Source organism: Protopterus annectens, chromosome 5.part0 (assembly GCF_019279795.1).
Source record: "Protopterus annectens isolate FY-2018-M chromosome 5.part0, PAN1.0, whole genome shotgun sequence".
NCBI classification, from domain to species: Eukaryota; Metazoa; Chordata; order Ceratodontiformes; family Protopteridae; genus Protopterus; species Protopterus annectens.
This window is the reverse complement of record NC_056735.1, coordinates 522,251,636-522,264,896: the sequence shown is the minus strand read 5'-3', so window position 1 is coordinate 522,264,896 and position 13,261 is coordinate 522,251,636.

Genomic DNA, 13,261 nt, shown 5'->3' with positions numbered 1-13,261 from the left:
CATTTGCCCTCATAAAAGTCATTGTTCTTATATTACTGACTATCATGATGAACAAGAAAAGTTGGCCAATTTCATGGAGCAGAGGGCCAAAGATTTGGACAGTACTTCTAAACAATGGCAGTGTATTTGGTAACCTGGAAACTGGCATATTACAAGGTATAAACATTGGTATTATTCTTTTACTTTTTTTAATATTTTCTGTTCTAAAGACTGTAATCACAAAGTGCTTGATCACACCTGCACATGAAATGCCATCTGTACCTGATGGTTAAATTAAGATGAACAAAAACTCAATCATTACAGATGAAGCATATTTATAAAATTAAGGAAAATCAAAATATAGTTGTGAATTTCCTGATGCTAGCAGTGTGAGAGGAGGGAGTCTGTTAGGAAAAATGCATTTGTCATGATTATTGTACACAAAATGCATATTTACTTACAATTTTTTCACAAATATGTTTAATGAATTATTTAATATTTGTGCATGTTAAAAATATGCATTATAGATGCATAGTTATGCAAACCACAATTACTTATTGTAGTTCTGAGTGTTTCACAACTGCATTTTAATATCAAGCTGTAAGTGTATTAACAGATGACTGAAGGTAAAAAAAAAGTGCTGAAGGGGTTAACAGATGTTGCAAAGACTGGTTTCTGAAATCAAGAAAGAATACAATGTATGTAAACTCTGACCTTCCCAAGCTGGAGGGGGGTAGTTACAAGGAATGTTGGGGACTTAGAATATTACTGGTACTAAAACATTTAAGGTCAGGAAACAAGACTGATTAACAAGTTAGATGGCTTGTGTTTTTCTAAAATATTTTTAATAAAAACATAATTGTTAAGTGTTCACGTACTGCACTAAGTGAGAAGCACAAGGGTCTGCAGAAATCCTACTGGCCAACGTCAGTATTCTGCATGCATGATACTGATATGTAAAGTAAATAAGAACTGTGTATTGTTGCTGCTTGGAGAGACTGATTATTAAATTTTGAAGGTAGTTTCCCAGCACTGACATATGTGGATTTAAATAAAAAGAACATGTTTTGCACATCCTGTAGAGTTATTCTTGACTCAAGACTAAAAGGTAATTAATATTATCTATGGATATTTTAAACTACAGTTTAACAATTATAATAGATAATATGGATGGAGACTCCTTGGATATGCAGGAAATAAAGTATGGAGGGATGAAATCTGGATTGACCTCACCAATATGATTAATGCTGTAGGAGGTCACAATAGATCCCATGAGGGTTGTCAATGATGTTGCTCTGACATGATCCTTTGGGTCTATATCATTTCACCAAAGCCCCTATTCGGCAAACACCTATTCATTGAACATAAAGCATCGAATGCCATTTCAGTGAAGAATTACATCATCAAAAAGATTTCTCAGGGGGGAAAAACTTCTTGGCCACCATGAGCAATCATAACACAAATTACATTATTTTAAACTCACCAAAATGGGGGGGGCTGCACCTCCACCCCCCCAAATATATACTCAACTCCCAGACCGCACTACATTGGGGAAAAGGGCAAATTTGTTACAATGGCCAACTAACTCCCTTCCCTGGAAAAAATTTTCAGTGACATGCTCCTTCACTGAAATGGTATTCAGTGCTTTAATTTCAATGAATAGATGTTCAGCAAATTGGAGCTTTGATGAAATGATAGGTATCCAATTCTCCATGCAGCCAACAGGGTACCCCAATATGACAGATTGGGGGATACCACCAGTGGTGTCCCATCATTGACACCCCCTGATGAACTCACACAGTTTCTTGCATCACTGTATATGGGGAGCAGTGAGTGCCACATACTTAAAGGTGGGATAGAATCAGGTGATCCAAGCTGAACATCTATGTGTTATTTTGCATAATATTGTTGTATGCAGAGTAAATCAGTAAATATTGCTGTTGTATGCATATTTGTTTATTGTCATTTTTATGTTTCAGTACCAGAATTGTATCATTCCCATGGGTCCACACAGGCTGATGATGATCAAAGTAATTGTAATGCCATGTAGTCATACAACTGCACTACAGACATAGTGCAACCAACAGGTGCAATGTTATCTGCATTCATTTTCACAGATCCATCTACTTCTGCACAACAGCAGGGAATGACAGGTGAGTGTCTTCTTATACTGTTACTATGATCATTACATTTTATTGCCTCAGTCTCATGTCATGCCAGTGCTATTTACTGTAATATTGACATTGTAAACTACAGGTTCATCCTCTGAAGGTGCAAGCCATGCAGGTGTACCCACAGACAGACCAGGTATGGCACCACAACATGTTCATAGGTTGCAGCAATGTGTAGCAGAATTGTGTTGCATGAAATTAATGTCTCTTTTTTTCTACACAGGGACATCTGTCCAACAGATGAGCCAGACATAACATGAGTATCAGCAATCCCTGCTACTGTGTTGTATATATCATCATGTGACTATTCCATTGCTTGTATAAATTACTGTGTTGGCTTGGTCATTACTTTACCTCCACAGGATTTGCATTATGACACATAAACTCACCACATCAGGAAGTGGAACTGGTATGCTATTACCACTCTTTCATATGTCACTGGTTTTATTAATGTTGTTGTCCTCCATTTAAAATTTGTCTTCTACCCATTCATAGGACAGCCTACATTAACATCTCATCCACAAACAACTGCTATGTATATGTATTACCTACTGTATGTCTTAACACTATTGGAATGGTCTGTGCTGGTGAGGATGTGATTAAAAATGTTATGTTTATGACTTGGTTTACCTACAACAGTTACAATTCATCCCTCTCCTCCAGCACTACCTTCCTATGAGGACTTGTCAGGTGTGCTTTATGCTTGTATTTCCTTACCTGATAGTTGATCCATTCTGTCCAGTAGTGTCAATCTCACCCTCTGGTGATGGCAGTTGCTTTGGAGACCACTGGCAATGTTATCTCGCTGTGGCTGTTGTGAAGTCTTATGCCACTGGGATCTGACATGTTTACTAACTGTAGGTAGCTCCATTTATACATTACTTTATCCCTAATTTATATTGATATATGCTGCTAGTGATCTTGGGAACAGTTTTGCATTATGTCCTAAGTTAGTTTCCTGTTTGCATCTTTTAATAGTGGACAGGTAGGAATGAGTTTCACAGATGCGTGTCCCTTATTTTCTGCTATACACACATACACCAACATGAATCCATATGAATACCTGTATCAGTTGTGGCCTGAGCTGATGATCTGTGTTGGGATAGAATTGTATATGTTCATAATGTTATATGTTATGATTATGTTTTTATAATTGCCATTATATGCAATATGTGCTGCTGTGATGGGGCAACACCTGAACATCAATGTTTAATCTGAGGACTTCTGTATGTGTGACTTATCATGACTCAAAATTGTGTGTCAGACACTGCCATGTTGCCTGGTCCCTGGACTTATGGTTGCATCCTCCATCACCTACACCTGTGTCTTCTGCCCCCTTTGTTCCTCCTGCTCCTCCTCTGATAGCTGTGGAGGTACTTCACCCACACATGCAGCTGGAAGACCACCATGTGCTGTTGTTAGCATTTTGTATATTCTGTCTGCCATCTCAGGTGTGTATTGCAGTGCACCCCCAGACGAATCCAGACATATGAACCTAACATTCAATACACCGAACACACGCTCAGTGGTATTTCATGTTGTTGCTTGCACGCTCTTGTAGGACCACTCTGCAGGATTTGATGGTCCCCTGTGCTGGTTCATTATCCATGGTTTAAGTGGATAACCACAGTTGCCTGTTGTGAGGAGAAAGCACATATGTTGTCCTCATGGATAATGTTGAAAGGGATGTCCTTATCTCACACCCTAGCTGTGCTGCTGTACTTACCCAGTAGTATTACTTCAGGTATTTCACCTTGCTAGGATGCAGCCTTCAGGCCACTTTCCCTCCATATGGCAGCATCATGGACACTTTCAGGGTGTGTTGCTATGATGTTTTTTATGCTGCCATCTGCAGCATATGCAAACTGGCAGTTCAGGAACTGCCACCTCATTATGTTGATATAGCTATTTTAAGATGAGTTGGGCTATTAATAGGTATATGGGTGCAGTTTGTTACACCAAGTACATGTGAGAAGTTTGCAAGGTTATAGAACTAGTGCATAATAGTTCACTGCTCCATGGGGGTAGATGGAAAGTGTACCTGCTCATCATAATAAGTGTCCAGGCTGTTCTTAAAAATATCTAATCTAGTGATTGCTTTAATGCAGTTTGGTATTCTAGTCTAGGCATTAGCTACTTTCTTAATGAACCAATTAGTAAACCTCTCCTTTCTATAGAATCTTCTAAGTAGGTTGTCTGATGATTCTCTTCTATATTTTGATAACCCAAAAGATTCCCAGAGGTAGTTGTCTCTAAATGCCCAATATGTCTAAATAAGGTCTCCTCTTAATTTATTTTTTTATTTATTTTACATTTGTTGACCGGGCTAGTCTAACTGGATATATGTCCATTTTCAGTAGAGGCCCAGGGAGATAAGCTCCAAGACATGGTCCAATACAATAATACAAGTACAAATAAATAAAAAATAAGAAATAAAATCTAATATTCTAGTAAAAATAGCAATTTTCTTAGTATGGAAAAAAAATACGTGAACAATGGTAACGTGTATTTCAGCATAGAGGTTGTAACAGGATGGAACACTGAGGTAAAAAGTCACAAACAGTGCAAATTGAAAGAACTTAGACAACAATGCAGGTTAAGTCAGAGGAAGATAAAAGGAAATAATCATAGTAAAAAATAAAAAGAAAAAGAAAATCATCAGTAATTGCAACATGTGAATTACAGCAGAAAGGTCAAGCAGGATCTAACACTGAGGACCTGCAGTATAATATAGTGCTATTTTTAAGTATCTATATGAGACATTGTACAAGTTTAGATATTTTAGTCTTTCATAATAACTTAACTTTTCTTGTCCATGGATGTCCTTGGTGTATTTCCACTGTATTCTTTCCTGTTTACTCATGTTTGTTTTCTTATAAGGTTTCCATATTCTTACTTTATACTCAAGTTAGGGTCTAATATAACTAACAAGCAATGACCTCATCATCTCTGATTTCCTAGACTTTATAAATCATTTTATACAATCTATAGTTCCATAAATATGATTAACCAATTGGTTGATATGATTAGAAAAATTTGAAGCTGGATGTACTCATATACCTAGGTCCTTAAATGACTCTAAAGTTTCAATCACTGTGTGCTGAATTAAGTATTCACCTTTCAATGTGTTCTCCCAAATCTCATATGCTTAATTTTTGATGTATTTATCATCATATTATTCTCCTGTGCTCAAATGGTCAGTTTAGACAAGTGACCAGATTCAATAAAGCCTACATGGGCCATTTACACTGTGTGCCCGTCACTCACTGTTTTTGATTCAATAAGCAGCTCTAAATGGTGTCTAAAAACACACAGCCATGCAAACAAGGTAAACACTGTGGCATGCAAATTACAGCATAAGCAACTGAAGTGTATGCTAATCAACCAATCCAAGATGGAGGAGCTATTCAACAAGCTATAAAGCAACAGTGTAGACTCAGTGCTACTTCTCCCTGTGAAATCCAAAATACAGCCATTGAAAGGAGTCTACACAGAAACAATGTTAGAGGCTGCTGTTGCTTTAATTTGTGTGTATATTCAACAGGCTGAAGTATATGCTGCTGCTGCTGTACTAAAGGACCAAGGTCAAGAAGGAGAAGAGTTTTCAGACCCCAGGCAACTTATCACAATCTACATGATATGGAAATTGTAGAGCACTATAGGGTGAACAGAGATACATTACAGGAACTCTGCAACCTCTGTCATTCTGAACTCAGAGCCAGGACAAACAGAGGGAAACCCATCCAAGTGGAGAAAAAGGATTGTGTAGCACTTAGAATTTTAGCTACATGAATCTTTCAGAGACCAACATGGGACGTGCTGGGGGTGTCACCTGCATCAGCATCCAGGATCCTCCATCAGTTCCTGAATGTTATGCTCCAACATGCTAGTCACCATTTATATTTTCCATGTACTCCCGAGAATTTGACCTGAAATATGCAAGAGTTCTAACCTGTAGCACACTACCCTGAAGTACTGGTTGCCATAGATTACACACATGTAGAAATTAATACACCATCAAGGGAACAGGGGAGACTAAATTAATAGAAAGGGCATCCACTCTATTAACTGCCAAGTCACATATAATGCGAAAAGATCATCTTGAACATGTGTGCTAGCAGCCTAGACAGTTCCCACGACTCACATATCTGGCACACATCCCAACTGTATCAGATGTTCACTAGGGGAGATATCTTACAGGGTCATTTACAGGGCAATGCAGGTTATGCACTGGAACCTTGGTTGATGACACCTATCAGAAATGCACACACATACCTGCTGAAGTATGCCATAATGAGGCAAATGCTCAAACCAGAAATATCATAGAACATGTGTTTTGGTTGCTGAAATTTCAGTTCCAGTGCCTAGATACACCTGAGGGAGCACTGCAGTACAATCCACATACATGTACTGAAATATTCACAGTATGAGCCATGCTATACAATATAATTTTGAGAAAACAGCTTCAGCAGGATCAACAAGGAGAAGGGGCAAAAATCCCACGACCAATGGCAAGGTCACCATAGCCACACGCAGGTAAGGAGGTTTGGGGGAAGCAGCAGCTGCTAGGGGGATAGGCAGACATATGTGTGCTCAATATGCTCTCGCATTGGGTAAGAGACAACACAAAGCACACCCACTCACCACCTAAGTGCCTAAAATCTTTTTTCTATGCACATACATATAGTAACATTGATGCCAGGCAATGCTCACAACCTTTACCTACCCATGTAATGGCTGTATGCTGCTTGCATCAGACAGAGTCAGTCGTGAACAAAAACTATTGCAACTGCTGGATTTGCAAGAAAGGGTTGAACCTGGAGTGTATTGTGTAATAATATGAATGACTGGCATATCCTTGTATGCTGTTACTTGGTAGGGTAAGCAAGTAAAAGGTGGGAGATTTGTACAGAAATTACCTTAATATGTGACAGCAGAGTCTTATTTGACTTACATGTGTCCATTATTAAGTAGTAGGCCTCAGGCATCAAAAATTCTCATAGTAATACCTCTCAAAAGTAGCGATAGACAACACATGCCATCAGTTTAGCTCCATATGTTTGTATTTTAAAATAATTAAAGATAGAAGTTGGAAAGTAATAATACATAGTTCAGTTTCAGACTTTGCAACCCTCACAAGATCATTAACAATGAAGATGGAAACATTTTGATGCTATCAACTGTCTAACTTTCTTAGACCAATATAAGTCAAAGGTAAAATTATCAATTCAATATCACAAATGCAATGCCCTGACAAACATGCCTATGCCTTCAGTACATGTCTAACTAATGCATACAGATAAAAGTGTAGCATTTGGCAATCAATATAGATATATATATATATATATATATATATATATATATATATATATATATATATATATATATATACAAAATATTAAACAGATTTTTCTGAATGCCATTTCAGCATATGCAGTGTATATTTGAAAAAATGTAAGTGTACCTTCTCAAGTTCAAAAATCTTCTGTGCAGATATATCTCAAAGTAATAGCCTCTTTTCTGTGTTCTCCAAATAAACAATTCTCCTCACCTTCAGGTTCCATAGCTGCACAGTTGACCTTTTATGGTGTAGATTCAAGGCTGTTAGCATGGTGAAGATGCAAATGAGGTGTGAACTCATTAGAATGGCTGAATCACAAATACTTGTCTTCGTGCAGGAGATGTAAACATTGTGCAGGCACTCCCTCAATGTTTGTTGCTAATGGATTGCAACTGTGAATGATTACTGGCAGGGAGAATTAAAACACAACAGCAATGCAGACTCCCCTACCTTCAGTGGGTGTGTCTCAGGTTAGACTTACAATGTGTATAGAAGTCATTTTATCAAGGTTGGAAATGTAAGTAAGTAACACACAATACATAGGTTCTGTTCATTAACATCCCAACTTCCTCTTCATTTGTTGAAACTGTATATTATTGCTATCTAACATTCTGATTTTAGTTCCCTGCTGGAAAGCTGTCTGTGTGGCAAAGAGGGATAACGCACCCTTACTGTGTTCTAAATGTTCATTGGAGTGGCAGTTCAAATACAGACCTATGTAGAAATATGTCATGTGTACTAACAACCATTTTGTAGTGTTAATTTCATAGACTGCTTTTTTCATTTAACTACTTTTCCCTTTTATTTATTTTTTTAAATCTTTTTAATGCCAGTGTTTGTGCAATGTGCAGCTTAGTGCAAACGAAGGAAATGGAGAAAAATTAATGTCAGGTTTGGCTGTGCTTATCTCTTTTATGTGACATTAGCAGTGCACAAAGTGGACTAGTGGGCCACCAAGGAAGCAGACAGAAAAAAAGTGCAAAGGTAAAAACGATACATTGTTGCAATTTTTGCTTTCCATCACACAACTGTGCTTAGTGACATTGTGCAGTGGGGCTTGGAGGTTGGCAAGGTTCCCCAACAACTGCTGACTAGACTCAGACAGCCAATAATTGAAAAAGGAAACATTCAAGTTAATTCTGTTGGGCATTGCGCATACATGTTAAGTGGCATTGCACAGCAGTTAACACAGAGAGCTTAAGAATGAGTAGAAAATTATGGAAATATCATGTAACTAGTCCTGTGGAAACAGGTATAAGCATAGGGTGGAATACGGATAGTTCTGGGTTCTAATACAGAATGTGCAAACTATTTTTACTGTTGCAAGAGTGCAATTTATTGCAATTGAAAAGTAGGCAAGTGTTATTTCAATGTTCTTGTGACAACAGGTGTAAGTGTAGGACAGCTATACATATGGTCCTAGGTTCTAATACAGGATATTCCATACATTTTTACTGTTGTTCCTTTTCCCATTATATTCAGTCTCACTTATTACACTTTAGATATTGGTTCTGATATGAATTGTATTTATGAGGGATAAGACACCCTTACTGTGTTTTAAAATGTATGACTGAGGATATACTGTGTATTATATTTCTGTAAGTATAATTCTGCTATCATGACTTGCATAGCATTTACAATTACATAACACACATGCACAACTGAATCTATATACAAGAACCTTGTCAGGTCACACAAATACATGTGTAACACCTAAAACTGTCACCTGTATTTATGAACGATTTATGACTATGTCTTCTGACTTCCTCACTTCTTCTGTGGCAAAGATGGAAAAGTGATACTGCGGAAGAAAATGTTTTCTCCCTTATGCCTAGCCTTGAATCCCACACTCTAGAAATCAATCTTCTCAGTGTATAAAGGGAAAAACAAATGTGTCAAGTCATGACATTTATGCCCTCAATGTATGCCTGGAAACTTAATTCACTTGACAGTTACCCACCCAGTTTTCAATATATATTTCCAAGCTCCATCACCAGACACCCCTCAAACTAAGGCCAAGTGTAAGATTAACATTCCAATTTTAAATATTTATGTTTTCCCTTCTTGGCACTGCTGTGATCTGCTTAACATTGCTCAAATGTGGTTGGCATCATTGCTCAAGTTTTTGCACTGCCAATATACACAATAACTGGAATTGGTGGGAAGGCATCAGTTTTCTTTGGTGTAGGTAGGGTGGTAGACATGGCTGGAGTTAGTGGGGAAGCTACCAAGTTTAGGGTGTAGAAGTGGGGTGTCCACTATTCTGGATCCTAGTACAAGTCTGAGGTGTGGACCAGTTTTGCTCAGGCAGTGTCCACTGCTACTGGCATCCCATGCACTGGAAAACTGTGTAGGCATGATTTTAATGACTTACATAGGCACAAAAGGGATAGCCTCAACTGTTGGTTGAATTAATTTGAGATTGTGGGCATCCCACAGCTGTGTAGGTATGATAATAAGAGAGAATGTGTAATACATAGAAAGCTAAATGTCAGTAAAGACTGGTATGCAAAATGCTATTCTAGTTTTTTCTGCTCTTTCCCCAGCTAACACCAACAAAGAGTTTAACAGATGGGCTCATGTTGCTTGACTGGAGAGACCTAGGGAAGGAAGTGGTATGTATGCAGAACAATAGAAGTATTATTATAACTTTAAAAGTTAAAGATATAGTTTTTTATGCATTTGTAGCAAATTGAGCATCCATATTCTTACTGTAACAGCAAGTAAGCATGCATTATGTAGCACAAACCAACTTTAGAAGTCAAATATAAGACTGTAGTCACAGGTTCTGGGTTTAAATACCACAAGTAATAAATATATAGCACTGGATTTCTTTAAAAATGATTTAAATTAAATTAAACTCTATAGAAGTGGCATAAATGTCCAGCTGTTAACTGTAATCTGCATAATTGGAACACAGATATATACAGTATATGAACATTCCAAAGATTACTTTCAACAACCTGTAGTTATACTATGCATTTGTTAAGGCATATACTTGAATGTAATACTTCAGATAAGTAGTTGTATACTACTGTTAATGCATTGTAAGTCACATATGATGGTACTAATTTTATCTCTTTTTTTTCTCTTAACCCTTATCTCTTTTTTTATTTTATATTATGTGTCATCAAAATGTCTCCATGTCATCCATCTGTACCAGATCACTAAATGCTATGCAGTACAGTGAGGTGGGCCAGCCCCCATGGATCAGCCTGCCCCCACTCCATCAATTCCAACACCAATGCCCAGCATGTCTGGGAGCCAACATTGCAGCACTGACTCTGCTGCCATTGCACTAACTGTGCCTTCAGGTAGTACTGCCTCAGCAGCTGGTACAGTAATACCCTCCTGGAGCAGTGGTAGAGGTGGTGATTTAATCACCCACTGGGAGATGCCAGGGTTGGTGCATAGGGTCCTGCAGCACACCACTGGTATACACTTATGCTGAATGGACAAGCTGCTCTCCCTCATGGCCCATAGAAGAAGACATCAAGCAATCCAGCCAACAGCAGAGTACAGGGACATTGATGACAGTCAAGTGGGTGAGCACTTGATTCTCACTGTTTCCATGTTTGATGGGAACAATACTATTGTGTCCCCTCCATCACCCCAAACATGGTGTCCCCCAACCTTTTATGCCCCTCACTATCCCTGCCTCTTATTTTGCTTGTCTTGTGTGTTTGCATTTGCTTTAAAACCCACCCAACATGCCTGACCCTGAAATACCAACACCCCTAACCCAGCATTCCTCTCTTACTAAATTCAAAAAAGAAAAATGGGCACCTGTCCCACACAAAAAAACAGTGTCCCATACATAGCTCTCCATTTCGTGCACATGTCTTCTTGACACACTTGATTCAGTCCAATTGGCTATACAACATGTTTACATTATTGCCACCCCTCTCTCTGGAGGTGTCAATCAAAATTCAGCTAATATTCTGCACATATTATCAGTTTTTACTGTTGAAGAAATGGATAGTTGTGGTTCTTACCTGCCTCCATACTGCACACATTCCTGTATTGCTTTCACTTTGTTCTTCCCCCTGCTTGTTCCCCATTTCACCACTTTCCTAGCTACCCCATTTTAACACCTCTAATCTGGTCAAAATAGAGAATCACACACAACACATATACATAACAGAAAAAGCAATGCGTCCCTTCACTTTGTGGCCTCTACTTTGGCACTGAGTTTGGTGTCTCATACCAATGACAAGCAATGGTGAGCAGCTGTGTAATGCTGCATTTACCGCTGCACAATGTCTCTTAACCCCACTACATTGTGCCAACACACAGTAATGCATGCTGAATGTACTATACAGAATGCTGTCATTGCATACAGGCTGCTGAGAGGTGACCTGTCTCTAGCCTACAGAGCAGTCTGGGACCCTGCCCTAATGTATGTATTAGATACACCTGTATTTGAACCCAGTATCATCTAGGCTCAAAAAGAAACATGTCAATGCATTTACTCCTGCTGCCACATAGTCAGCTAAGCAGTAGCTGTGTTTTATACACTCAGTACTCTCAGAATTTTAGCAATGTGGCTCACATTTGCACACTGCTTAACTACACTCAAACAGAAAAAATAATAGAAATGTGCATCTCACATGTGCAAACGATTTCTCAACAGTCACATAAACACACTGCTCACCTCTGTGCTATGTCAAGCCAAAGGCAAATTTAGCATATATTAGTGCTGTTTACTGTCCATTTTACTGTTTATGCCATGAAACTACATGTGAAAACTTAACAAACTGAACATATCATGTATTTATAAAGCAGCCATGTGTTGCCCCCCATGCACTGCAACCCTGGTGTCTCCAGTACTTTTTCACAAGTATATCAAATACATTACACACATTAATATCAAATGTTGTGTGATATGCAATGCACGTCAATCTGATGACATGCAGTGCTAGAACTATGTTCACAGTTGAACATGCCTGTACATCTATCAACTGACCTTGGAAACTATTGACCCATAAGCCTAAACCAGCCTTATCTGTAAGACTATGGAAATAATCATCATGGACCTTATCCACAGAGACATAGGTGACCTTCAACACTCTTGACCTGACCAATAATGAATTTGTCAAGAGTAGGTCATACTTATTAAATCTAGTGGACTTATTTGATAATGTCCTCATAGCCCTGGATGAGGGAAAACAGGACATACCACCTATCTTGATTTAGCCAAGCCTTTTGACACAATCCCTCATTCAGGTATTATAGAGAAACTCTCCCATCTCGAGATTAACCCATACATTACTAGATGAGTAGCCAACTGGCTCACTTACAGAAGGCACACTGTCAAAATTGGGGAGTCCACCTCCACCAGTAGAACAGTTACCAGTGGAGTACCACAAGGATCTGTGCTGTGTCCTCTACTGTTTGGAAACTGTGGCTTATCATGTTTGCAGATGACTGTCAACTGGGCACAATCATTTAGAGTCCATCAACAATGTTAACATATTACAGAAAGGCCTGACACAGACAAATGATTGGTGCCAAACTCATGGACTGAAACGTAATGCAAGAATATGCCTCATTGCCCCCTTTGGCAAAAAAGTAGCCCTGTTAATTATGTTATACATAACACCCCTTTATGCTCTACGTCACTGGTGTGAAACTTGAGAATACAATTTGATAGCAATCTAAATTCAATCACTGTGGGTCCGTAAGACACACATTCTACATTACCCACTTCATAACTAAGGCATCGCATCCAAGACAAGGCAGGTCATAGTTCCTCCGTAGATGACCCATA